Source organism: Anolis carolinensis, chromosome 2, assembly GCF_035594765.1.
Source record: "Anolis carolinensis isolate JA03-04 chromosome 2, rAnoCar3.1.pri, whole genome shotgun sequence".
Classification (NCBI taxonomy): Eukaryota; Metazoa; Chordata; class Lepidosauria; order Squamata; family Dactyloidae; genus Anolis; species Anolis carolinensis.
Genome location: NC_085842.1, coordinates 245,891,663 through 245,905,076, shown reverse-complemented (window position 1 = coordinate 245,905,076; position 13,414 = coordinate 245,891,663).

Below are 13,414 nucleotides of genomic sequence, written 5' to 3'. Positions count from 1 at the left end.
TTTACGTCTGCTATTGAAATGTGGGCCCAAGCCCCTCAGACCAGGGGGGCCGGCCACCGTTGGCCGGCCCCACGCCCACACCCCACAACCCATGTGGAAGGGCATGTTTTCTTTATGTCTGCTTTTGAAATGTGGGCCCAAGCCCCTCAGGCCAGGGGGGCCGGCCACCGTTGGCCGGCCCCACGCCCACACCCCACAACCCATGGGGAAGGGCATGTTTTCTTTACGTCTGCTTTTGAAATGTGGGCCCAAGCCCCTCAGGCCAGGGGGGCCGGCCACCGTTGGCCGGCCCCACGCCCACACCACACAACCCATGCCACAAAGGCACACTCCCTGACAGCAAACCGTCAAGCCTCTGGATAATTCAAGCCATTTTTGTAGTCAATGATTCCAATATATCGTGATATTTTGGAGCTAAATTCATAAATACAGCAATTACAACATAACATTACTGCATATTGAACTACTTTTCCGGTAAAATTGGTTGTATAACATGAAGTTTTGGTGCTTAATTTGTAAAATCATAACCTAATTTGATGTTTAATACGCTTTTCCTTGACCAGTCCTTACAATCCAAGATATTCGCTTTTTCAAGCTTTTGTCGGCCCGTTCAGCTTGGATTAGTGAGACTCTTCTGTATTAAAGAAAATGTTGCATCAATAAGACATAAAATAAAACTGCAGTCACAGTCAGCATACAGCATTACCTGCTTAAAAAACAGTGGTGTAAAAACACGGCTCTGGTCCGAGGGCTGAATACTTCACAGAGATGAGGTAGTTTGACAGTTAAAAATCAATAAAGTGCGAAATACTCTTGGCCTGGCAACCAATTCTTCAATAGGCAACGATCCACCACACAGTCCTCGAAGGCTTTTTGGAAGAGGAAGGTTTTAAGGCTCTGATGTTAGGTACATGTTTCTATGGAGTTGAACTAGAGGGAAGACTTGTGTGTGTCTGGTGTTATCAAAGTTCTCTAGCAGATGAGCTGGAAAGAGGGAAATGACTTCTGTTGGTATACAGTTTTAGTAAAGTTGAGGAAGTAAAAATATGAAAGATATTGTCTTTCATGGAGTAATAATGAATCCAAAGAAGAAACATAGCACAAATGTTGAGTCAAAAGGAACCATGAAGACATAACTAATTGTTTTTAATAGCGGTACAGAGTTTCTGAGTGGATTGTTTCTCTACTTATGAGTCTGCGGAAGATTAGCATCACATACTGTCGACCACACCCGCTCAAGGCGATGGGACAGTGAAAGAAGACAATTTTGAGAAGTGGCGAAGGCCGAGGTGTCCCACATTCTGCGTTGATTCCACCCTCTTCTATTGTTCTACCAACAAACCAGCAAAAAACAGTTCCCACGACACAGAACCGGCGGACACACATCAATAGCAGCCGCAAAGGCACACGCCCTGACGGGCAAACGACACTGTCCGCGTGCGCGGCCAGAGGGCTAGGGGACCCTAAGGCGGCCGTCCCGCGGCCACAACGTCGAGTACACTGCCTTTCAAGGTGATGGGACACTAGACAACCATTTTGAGAAATGCTGCCAAAGGCCGAGGTGTCCCACTTTCTTTGGTGATTCCACCCTCTTCTATCGTTATACCAACAAGCCAGCAAAAAGCAGTTCCCACACCACGGAACCTGCGCCCACACATCAAAAGCAGCCGCAAAGGCACACGCCCTGACGGGCAAACGGCACCGTCCGCGTGCGCGGCTAGAGGGCGAGGGGACCCAAAGGCGGCCGTCCCGCGGCCACAACGTCGAGTACACTGCCTTTTAAGGTGATGGGACACTAGACAACCATTTTGAGAAATGCTGCCAAAAACCGAGGTGTCCCACTTTCTTTGGTGATTCCACCCTCTTCTATCGTTATACCAACAAGCCAGCAAAAAGCAGTTCCCACGCTACGGAACCTGCGCCTACACATCAAAAGCAGCCACAAAGGCACACGCCCTGACGGGCAAACGGCACCGTCCGCGTGCATGGCCAGAGGGCAAGGGGACCCAAAGGCGGCCGTCCCGCGGCCACAGCGTCAACCACAGCCTTTCAAGGTGATGGGACACTAGACAACCATTTTGAGAAATGCTGGCCAAGGCCGAGGTGTCCCACTTTCAGCGGTGATTACACCCTCTTCTATCGTCTGGCCAACTAGCCAGCAAAGAACACTTCAGAAGCCTGGTAACCTGCGCCCACACATCAATAGCATCCACAAAGGCACACTCCCTGACGGGCAAACGGCACCGTCCGCGTGCGCGGACAGAGGGCGTGGGGACCATTATTCGGCCGTCCCGCGGCAACTGCATCGACCACACCCGCTCAAGCCGATGGGAAAGTGAAAGATGAAAATTTAGAGAAGTGGTGGCCAAGGACGAGGTGTACTAATTCATGCGGCAAGACACATCCACAAAGGTTCTGATGGACCGTTATCTCTGTAAAGTGAGACTCTCCCGTATTCCTTCACCAAATATGTCTTACCGAAGGATCCACATCAATTATAAAATTGTTCTTTCTGTACAGGAACTGCGAGGATCTGGAGAAGACCTAACAGTCATGGCTCATTCCCGAAATATTTTTGGACAAAAAAAGGATAGAGATTTGAATGTAATCCGTACTGAACCCTAAGCGGAAGCATTTCCTACCTTGGCTTTAATGGACTAAGTTCCCCCAGAATATCCTTCTACCTATCCAGAATCATTATTACAGGAGGAAAAACCTATTGGAACATCAGACTAGAGAGATGGGCCGAAACTATCAAAATGAAGTTCAACAGGGACAAATGCAAGATACTTCACTTTGGCAGAAAAAATGGAAATCAAAGATACAGAATGGGGGAACGCCTGGCTTGACAGCAGTGTGTGCGAAAAAGATCTTGGAGTCCTCGTGGACAACAAGTTAAACATGAGCCTACAATGTGATGCGGCAGCTAAAAAAGCCAATGGGATTTTGGCCTGCATCAATAGGGGAATAACGTCTAGATCCAGGGAAGTCATGCTCCCCCTCTATTCTGCCTTGGTCAGACCACACCTGGAATACTGTGTCCAATTTTGGGCACTGCAGATGAAGGGAGATGCGGACAAGCTGGAAAGCGTCCAGAGGAGGGCGACTAAAATGATTAAGGGTCTGGAGAACAAGCCCTATGAGGAGAGGCTTAAAGAGCTGGGCATGTTTAGCCTGCAGAAGAGAAGGCTGAGAGGAGACATGATAGCCATGTACAAATATGTGATGGGAAGTCATAGGGAGGAGGGAGCAAGCTTATTTTCTGCTGCCCTGCAGACTAGGACACGGAACAATGGCTTCAAACTACAGGAAAGGAGATTCCACCTGAACATCAGGAAGAACTTCCTCACTGTGAGGGCTGTTCGGCAGTGGAACTCTTTCCCCCTGACTGTGGTGGAGGCTCCTTCTTTGGAAGCTTTTAAGCAGAGGCTGGATGGCCATCTGTCGGGGGTGCTTTGAATGCGATTTCCTGCTTCTTAGCGGGGGGTTGGACTAGATGGCCCATGAGGTCTCTTCCAACTCTACGATTCTATGATTCGATGATTCTATGATTCAGGGAACGGCCCCTAGAGATTGATTTACCCAAAAACGACAGTGGGCAACGGTGTGTGATGATAAAGACGCGAAAGGAAGGGAAGAGAGGAAGGAAAGCATGGTAGGATAGAGGAGAGAGTTGTTGGACAGAGGCCAAAGGGGCAACCCCCCCGGCCCCCAACAGAAATAGCCAAAGTTACTCAGAAGCAGAGTTGCTTAAAGGAGGAGAACTGTTGTTCTAGGAGCCGTCGGTGTCAAAATCCAAATCGGGGAAATTCAACACGGGAAGGTTGGCCTTCAGGAAGACCAGTTTCTCAACTGTTTGAGGGTCCAGCAAGCTGCAGTGGGGCGTGACTACATCTCCCGCTAGGCTGAAGACCCTTTCGCTCTGCACGCTGGTGGGAGGACAGCTGAGGAACTGGTGGGCTACGTGCGACAGATCCAGCCACATGTGATCACGTGAAGCCCAATAGGCCAATGGATCACAAGAAATTATCTCAGGAGGCTCCTCAAAGTACCTGTTGACCGAGCATTCGGCCGAGTCTACCTTTTGAGCAGAAGCCAGCAAAGAGGATTCTTCCGAGCAGGCAAGTATGGCCACCGTCTCTGCAAAGAAAGCGTTTCCTGGTCGCGGCTGGAGATCCGTATCCCTACGGCAACCCCCTGCCGGCTCCCCGGGACTATCACTCTCACCACTAGCGCTAGTGCTGGGGGTGGCAGGCATTTCCGGAAGAGGGGCCGCTGTGCCCGTTTCCTCCACCCTGGCAGCAAAGACCTCCCTCACAAGGTTAACTAGTTGGGGCTTCCACACGGTAAAGTCTTTTGGGCAGACGTTGTACTTTAGCCGTGGATCACACAAGGCCGCCAGCATATGGACCTTGCTGGAAAGAAGTGGCTCTAGGCGTTTCTGTACAGCAAAGGACAACCTCCTCACAACCTCCTGGGCCGGCGGTGTCAGCGGTCCAGCCAGGGAGTCCAGTGTCCGACCGGCCCCAAGCCTTTCTAGGTGCCTCCTTAGCCTCAAGACCATGGGCACTGCCTGGCTAAGAAGGGCTTTTGATTCCGAAAGGGTCTCTGTGGCATGTTTGAATGGCTTTAGTACGTCTACTAGCTGGGAGATGGTGTCCCACTCTTGCTTATTTGGAACAAGCTTGCTAACAGGCGCAACCAATGTAAGGGAGATGCCGTGTACCGCCTTCTGCTGCTCGACCATGCGTTCGAGCATCTTATAGGTTGAATTCCACCGGGTTGAGACGTCCTGGAGCAGCTTGTGCTGCGGGAGGCCTTCAAGGCTCTGCCTGTCTCTCAGCTGCCGGGCTGCCTTGATGCTCCTGTGGAAGTAGCCCGCAATCTTTCTACAGCGCTCGATCAGCAGGGCGATGTTTGCGGTGCTGGCCGGCTGCTCTTCCGGGCTCTTTAAACCTTCCTTGACGGTATTGTGAAGCAAGTGGGCCATGCAGGTGACATTCAAAAACCCTGCACTTTCAACCGCTTTGATCATATTTTTACCAGCGTCAGTCACCATGAAGCCCCTCCTCATTTCTTCCGGCCTGCACCGCATCCACTCCCCCATCATGTTTTCCAGATAGCTGCAGATGGTCTCTGCCTTGTGATCACGATCAACTACCTCCAATGCGAGGAGTGCCCAACGATGGGATGTATCCATACTGCCTTCCTTCTCCCACCAATGTGCCGTGAGAGAGATTCTCCTCCCAAGCTTGGGAGATGGCCTCCTCCCAAGCTTGACCAAATGTCATAGGTAAAATGGATGTGTCCTCCCATGGCGCTACGCAACATCTGGATAATGCGTTCCTTGCAGCCCTCGTACAATCCGGGAATAACTTTTCTGGAAAAGGTGTGACGGGAGGGGATTTTGTAGCGGGGGCACAGGCGTTTCATAAGGCGGACGAAGCCTTCTTGTTCAACCAGGCAGAAGGGATGGTGATCAAGGGCAATCATCTCTCCCACACTTTGGGTTATCTGCTGGGGTGTGGGTAATGTTTCCCCCGTTTTCTTCCTGGGTAATAGAATGGCCCAATCCTCCAGGGTGGACTGTGTCTGCCTTCCACCATCTTCACCAGAAGAACTTTGTGTGCTAAAGCTGCCACTGGAAGGGCTTGCAGCTCCCCTTCCTACCGATATGGAGGGATGGTGTCGCTTCATGTGAGAGCTCAACCCCGAGGTCGCAAGATGTCTCAGGTCTCTGCCTCTGCTGATATTTGCCCCACAGTGTCTACAAACTGCCAAAGTAGCACGCTGAGTGTGGACATGGAAATGGTCCCAAATATATGACCTTGGCCTCCCCACAGCCACTGTGCCGACGCCCACGGAGATAGGAGTCGTGGGCACCTTTCCGCAGCATGAGAAAGTCTATGATTTGATGGTACTACCTCCTCTACCTCCTCCTCACTGTCAGTAGCGGGTGGAGGGGTGGGGTTATCTATATCCTCACTATTCACCACCTGTAGTTCCAGGACGGCAACACCTGTATGTTCCATTGATCGTCCAGTTGTCTCGGCTCCAACCGACAACTGGCTCCGGGTGGAGGGCTGTGAACTTTCAGCAGTCGAACAGGCAGCTTCTTCATCAAGTCCACCCACTCCCATTGTTCCGCGTTCCAGACAGATGGGACCCACCCTAACTTTTTTGGCCCCCCACAGTGTCCGAGCTGTTGCTTGACCACTAGCAGGACTTGCTCCACCAGACCCGCGTTCAGCTGAACGCTTCATGATAACGGGAGTGTTTTCAGGTAACAGAAGGGAGGAAGGTATTGTGTTACTGGGGGGAAAGATGTGTTGTTTCTTGATTGGCAATGTGTTCAGGGTCTATTAACTGCCGCAAACCCTTCTATTACAGTTGTTCTTATTGTTATACGTTAAAAAGGGGATACCTGTATTTTCCAGACCTTGATAGGTTACTATAGGAGAAAGAGATTTTATGCAAGCCCTACTTTGGCAAACCCTTTTGCCAAACTTGGCTTTTGATTCACAGCGGCCCTGGCACAGACAAACAGCCCTGCTTGAGCAGCCTAGAAGGAAAGGAGGCCAAATCAGGCAGGCTCCCTTATTTCCCAAAAAGGAGGTGTAGTTCTACAAAGGACGATGGGACGTGCAACCCTTTTGCCAAACTTGGCTTTTGATTCACAGCGGCCCTGGCACAGACAAACAGCCCTGCTTGAGCAGCCTAGAAGGAAAGGAGGCCAAATCAGGCAGGCTCCCTTATTTCCCAAAAAGGAGGTGTAGTTCTACAAAGGATGATGGGACGTGCAACCCTTTTGCCAAACTTGGCTTTTGATTCACAGCGGCCCTGGCACAGACAAACAGCCCTGCTTGAGCAGCCTAGAAGGAAAGGAGGCCAAATCAGGCAGGCTCCCTTATTTCCCAAAAAGGAGGTGTAGTTCTACAAAGGACGATGGGACGTGCAACCCTTTTGCCAAACTTGGCTTTTGATTCACAGCGGGCCTGGCACAGACAAACAGCCCTGCTTGAGCAGCCTAGAAGGAAAGGAGGCCAAATCAGGCAGGCTCCCTTATTTCCCAAAAAGGAGGTGTTGTTCTACAAAGGACGATAGGACGTGCAACCCTTTTGCCAAACTTGGCTTTTGATTCACAGTGGGCCTGGCACAGACAAACAGCCCTGCTTGAGCAGCCTAGAAGGAAAGGAGGCCAAATCAGGCAGGCACCCTTATTTCCCAAAAAGGAGGTGTAATTCTACAAAGGACGATGGGACGTGCAACACTTTTGCCAAACTTGGCTTTTGATTCACAGTGGGCCTGGCACAGACAAACAGCCCTGCTTGAGCAGCCTAGAAGGAAAGGAGGCCAAATCAGGCTCCCTTATTTCCAAAAACCCTTTTGCGTTGAAAAAAGAAAAGTATCCTAATCAAAAAGAAAGCCCACCCCGCCCGCAACAGGCAAAATGGCGCAGCAGAAAAATTGCAGGCCGGGTGGGAAAATGGAAAACGCCAATCTTGTGAGGAAAAAAGCCCACAGGCCCTTTGCAAAAAAAAACAAAAGAAACACCCAACAGTTTCCAACCCCACCCCACCCCACCTCACCCACCCAACCTTTTCTCCCGGTCTTCTAATCTGTAGCCTAGCTCTAGCTCAGCCAAGGAAGCTGTGACGCAGCAATCTTGCCTGCCTGCCTGCGGAATCTCGCTCCCAACCCACCCTCTCTCTGCAGATCCCGAAATGAGCCACGAGGCTCCCGTGCACTGTCTTTTCATTCAGGACGTACTACCAGCCCCTCCCCTGGGTTAAACGTGCTCTCTGATTGGCCACAAGGTGCAAACAACACGCTAGGTTGCCCCAGTGCACTTAAACAAGTTTGGGTGATTTGCAAAAGCTTTTTTTCCCAACGAAAAAAAACGACGACATAAGAAAAAATGGCCTGTCGCGGTTCGAAACCGTGATATCCAGACGTGTGGACAATCAAGGTCGTATATTGCTTCAAAAGTAACGAAAGTAACGAATTAATAACGGGTAACGGGGAAATCGAATTATTTGAGCAAGCCTAGCAGTTACATATTATTAATAACTCAAGGTTACAACAGAAATCCACTGCTACAGTATCCTTCATAGATGGCCATCCGGCCTCTGCTTAAAAGCCTCTAACAAAGGAGAGTCCACCACTTTCCAATGCAGTATGTTCTACCATTGTATAGGTTAGACACTGCACTCTTTTCAGAGCTGCATTTCCCAAGCCACTGTCCAATAAAATACTGAAGATAAATTCTTATGAGTTATGAATGATCTATAGAACTTAGTTGCAACTTTGAGATATTTATATGCTGGAAAAGATAGATTTGATTCACTATAGGAGTAATATGTATTAAGAGCTGTGGGTTTTCTTTCCCTTTGTTGGGGGTAAAAAAGAAATGTGTGCACATGCACACACATGAAGATGGAGAAGTCAGCGCTCCTTATCTTCTTTCAAGTAAGCTTCATGGTGGTGCACCATCTTTAAAGGGTTTAAACTGAGCAAATGTTGTGGAAGTTGTTGCTTTTGATCTTACCTTCAACCTTGGACTCTGTCTCTACAGTGGAAGAAAAGAGCAAAGAAAATGTTCCTAAACTATCGCCAATTGTAAGCAACAGACTCTGAATCTTTTTTGTCTTCAAGTTTTAACACACTTGTTCCCGCCAAGCACAGCATGAGAATGTATTTGGCCAAATTCTGTTCTCCATGTTACGCCAATACAAATTCAGCCATGCCTATGGTGTTGTATTGATATAAAAAGACTGCAGAATTTGAGCATTACTATCTTGCAAGATGTTGTGTGACAAAATGGATGCAATCCATAAAAGATTAGTCTGAGCTCAAAAGACAAAGATTGAGAGAAAAATAGAAAGTACAGCCAGACCTCTGGAGAAATTGGAGATATAAAATCAGTTGTCTTTAAACAATACAAGTGTGTGCCTACCTATTAAGAAACTCCCACATAAATTGATTGAAAGTTCAGTCTTGTCTCCCAGAGTTCCATCTTCCAGGGATGAATAAATTTATAAATTCTGGTAGTCTACATTTTTTGTTTTAATAGCCTTAAGTTCAGTTCATCATGAATTCTGAATGTATTTTTTCATATTTGCCTAACAAGCAAAGTCTTTAATAAAACACATTCTTTAATGTTAATTTTATTTCCACATTTTTATTCATGCCTTTTTGGAATATGTATATTTTTATCCAACGTCTGACTGTAAGACACAGTTTCAAAATGCAGAGAGATGTACATTTTGAAAGATAGCTCAGGGCTCTTTCAGACAGCCCAAAATTTGATTTGGATGCCAGATTGTTGGAGGAAACCTCATCTTTCTGACTAGTGGGTGGCCAGATCATTGGCATGGGTGGGCAGGGGCATTGGCAACCACTCCACTTTGCCCCTCATTTTGCTGAGGCTGATGTCTTGCTTAGCTCCGTGTTGTTGGGAAATGGCGTGACATAGCTTTGCATAGGGGAGGGGGAATCGCCTCTGCAAAGCTCTGTTGCATCATTTCCCAGTCACTTGAACTTAAGCAAGACTTTGGTCTCAGTAAGGAGGCCATTTCTGTAATTTTCTGGGGCAAAATAGGAGGCAGGGAGGGGAGGCTGACAATGCCATCCCATTTCCCTGGCCTACCTAATCCCGGAGAGTGTGGGATGCCCCCTGTGATTTTGAATAGTGATCCCAAATGGCAGTTGCCACAAGCCCCATATCTACAAAGGCTAATGCATTTCCCATGGCACATTTTGTGGCAGTTTAGATAGGTGCTCAGCTTTGGTGTGTAAATTTGATTTATACAGGCTTATATAACTTCATGCTGAAATGTGAATCCAATAATTTTTCCACAGTCTTATCATCTAATATATTGATCACTGTATGTCATAACATCTATCTTGCTTAATTATTGTGAAGGAGATGAGATGAAAAGGCAGGGAGAAACACTGTATATATTCGAGTATAAGCCGACCCAAATATAAGCTGAAGCACTTATTGGCTTGAGTATAAGTCGAGGGTGGGACATGCAGCAGCTACTGGTAAATTTCAAAAATTAAAATAGATACCAATAAAATTAGGTTGAGGCTTCACTAGGTTAAATGTTTTTTAATATTTAAATAAAACTGTAATTTAAAATAAGACTGTCTAACTCTGATTACCTATATGCTCGAGTATAAGCCAAACCGAATATACGCCGGCCAGGACCCACACTTGAGTATAAGCTGAGGGGGGCTTTTTCAGTCCTAAAAAGGGCTGAAAAACTCAGCTTATACTCGAGTATATACGGTGCCTTCATTCCTCAGATCTCCCAGTTTTATGTGTCCCACTTTTCTTCTGACTTCCACTCAAGTTGTTCAGAATACAAGACACAGAAGTAAAGGTCTGGAGAACAAGCCTTATGAGGAGAGGCTTAAAGAACTGGGCATGTTTAGCCTGCAGAAGAGAAGGCTGAGAGGAGACATGATAGCCATGTACAAATATGTGAGGGGAAGTCATAGGGAGGAGGGAGCAAGCTTGTTTTCTGCTGCCCTGCAGACTAGGACACGGAACAATGGCTTCAAACTACAGGAAAGGAGATTCCACCTGAACATTAGGAAGAACTTCCTCACAGTGAGGGCTGTTCGGCAGTGGAACTCTCTCCCCCGGACTGTGGTGGAGGCTCCTTCTTTGGAAGCTTTTAAGCAGAGGCTGGATGGCCATCTGTCGGGGGTGCTTTGAATGCAATTTCCTGCTTCTTGGCAGGGGGTTGGAGTGGATGGCCCATGAGGTCTCTTCCAACTCTACTATTCTATGATTCTATTAGTTGGCTCTCCATATTTTCATGTTTGACTTTTTTTAGAAATCTCTAGGCCTTCCAGTGCAACTCTATGGTCAACTTCTGCCAGAGGTCACTGAGTCATGCTGGAAGACTCCCTCCCTTCCCCCCCCCCCCCGATGAATGTTGTGGAAATCTCTGGCCATGACATGGGATTTACTTGTTCCCCGTTATTTCCCTGATATTGGCTGGGTGATGGTGAATACTAGGAAGGGAGGGGAGAGAAGGGAAGATGTCTTCCTCTCTCCTGCTCCAATCCCTTGATATCCCATCAAATTGGCAGATATCTGCTTTGAACTGGGTTATCTGAGTCCACACTGCCATATAACCCAGGCCCCTTCCACACAGCTGAATAAAATCCCACATTATCTGCTTAGAACTGGCATATATGACAGTGTGGACTCAGATACCACAGTTTAAAGCAGATATTGTGGATTATCTGCCTTGATATTCTGGGCTATATGGCTGTGTGGAAGGGCCCCCAGTTCAAAGCAGATATTGTGGGATTTTATACAGCTGTGTGGAAGGGGTCTGCGAGTGAGGAGGGGCATTTAGGTTGGGAAGTCTTTCAGGTGCTCTTTTTAGTGCCAATCCACCATGTGGCACACCAGACTGGTCCTGAAAAAGGGATCTGTGTACATATGCCCTAAGTAAGAATTTAAATTCAGACCTCTAAACATGGCATAGGCTCTCTATATCAAAATGCACCTATGCCCTGGTGTTGGAGCAGGTCATCATGAACCACTGAGCATGATCTAGCTTGATATATTCCAAGCATTTTTGTGGTGGGTTTGCTAGGCCAAAGTGCATTAACATTATAGCTTTAGCTCTTAAAAAACTGATTTTTTTTTCAAAACATCATTATGATTTATTTATGACATAGAAGTAAAATATAAATAATTAAAAGTGAAAAGTTGTGTTCACAGAAACCATTCATACAGATGCAGATCTGCCTAACAGTAGAGTCATTGCAATAGGCACAAAGAAAGAAGTGGCATGTGTAAGTCAATCTGTTCCAAGGGGATGCATTTCAAGCCACCATGAGATCATGCAATTATATTAGTCTTTTTTCCATAGCTCAAAAGAAGAACATTATTTATACATGCTCAGATAGAAAAAAGGCTAGCAGGACAACATTTCTGGAACAATAGTTTGATAGGATATAAACAATGGTTATTTGCATTCTTGACAGAAACATGTAAGATAAACTCACTGAGGAAAAGGAAAACAGTAGCAGGAATATTTATACCTTTTGTACTTATGTGTGTAAATCCAGGGGGCAAGAAATTATATTTGACCTAAACATACCGATTGCTGTGCAAACATATTGCTTTTTGCACAGAAAATGTATTTTCTCTCCGCCCAATTATTTTTTCTAAGCAGGAAAACAAGGCATTTCTTTTGTCTGAGCAGTAATTACTACATTTGTTCAAATTTAATAACTAAGTGCCTGAGGTACTAAGAAATTTACCTACATTGTGAAAATGTGTAACTGATGCATAGTGGGAGTACTCAATGCACACAAGAAGTGGCCATCCATTTGTTAGTTCTGCTATATAGTTACAAAGCAGCAGCCCTACAACTGAATGCAGACATTGCACATCTTTGCTGGTCTATTTCAAACACATATACAAGGTTTCTGGTCCATATATTCTTTTGTGAAGAAGATAATATTTTTTGTGTGCAGAAAACAGGTTTCCTGTGCAGAAAATAGTAGTTTCTATGCAGAAGTGCTATTTTATTCTGCATAGAAAAATGCTGTTTTCTGTACAAATACACCATATGTATTTTTCATGCGGAATAATTCCTGATCCGCAAAGATGCTCATGCATCTTGAGGTACAGCTACACTGTAGAATTAATGCAGTTAAACAACACTTTAACTTGCATTGCTCAATGTTATGGGATCCTAGGATTTGTAGTTTGTAGAGGCAATAGCACTCTTTGGCAGAGAAAGGTAAAGACCTTGTAAAACTACAACTAGACTTAAGGTAAGCTCAGGTTCCTTCCACACAGCTGTATAAAATTCACATTGAACTGGATTATATGGCAGTGTAGACTCAGATAATCGAGTTCAAAGCAGATTGCATGGATTATCTGCCTTGATATTCTGGGTCATATGGCTGTGTGGAAGGGCCCTTAAAATCAATATTTATCAAAATTAATGAAACAAAGTTTGCATACATTGAATGATCAGAAACCAAAAGAGTTAATATCTCAGCTACTATCTCAGCCATCTACATGGACAATTTCAGATTTTGGAATATTTCGGAATTCCAGGTAACAGATGCTCAACCTGCAATTTCATGAATAGTGTGCAAAGCTAAAGAATGCACTTTTCAAGTTACCTATTATGTGAGGGCAGTGGAAGAGAGACAAGAATTTATTTGATGGAATAAGGAGCAACATTATTTATGCCAGAAAATAAGAAGGGCTTTAAAAAACAATCTTAAGAGAAAAAAGCCCACCCCAAAGGAGAAGGTATTAATTAGCTGTTGATTTTCTACATCTGCCAATCTCTTATTCTTCCCCATAAACGCAAGTGCAATCCATAGAGTAATAAACAGGCTATGACACTTAAGGAAGTTTGAA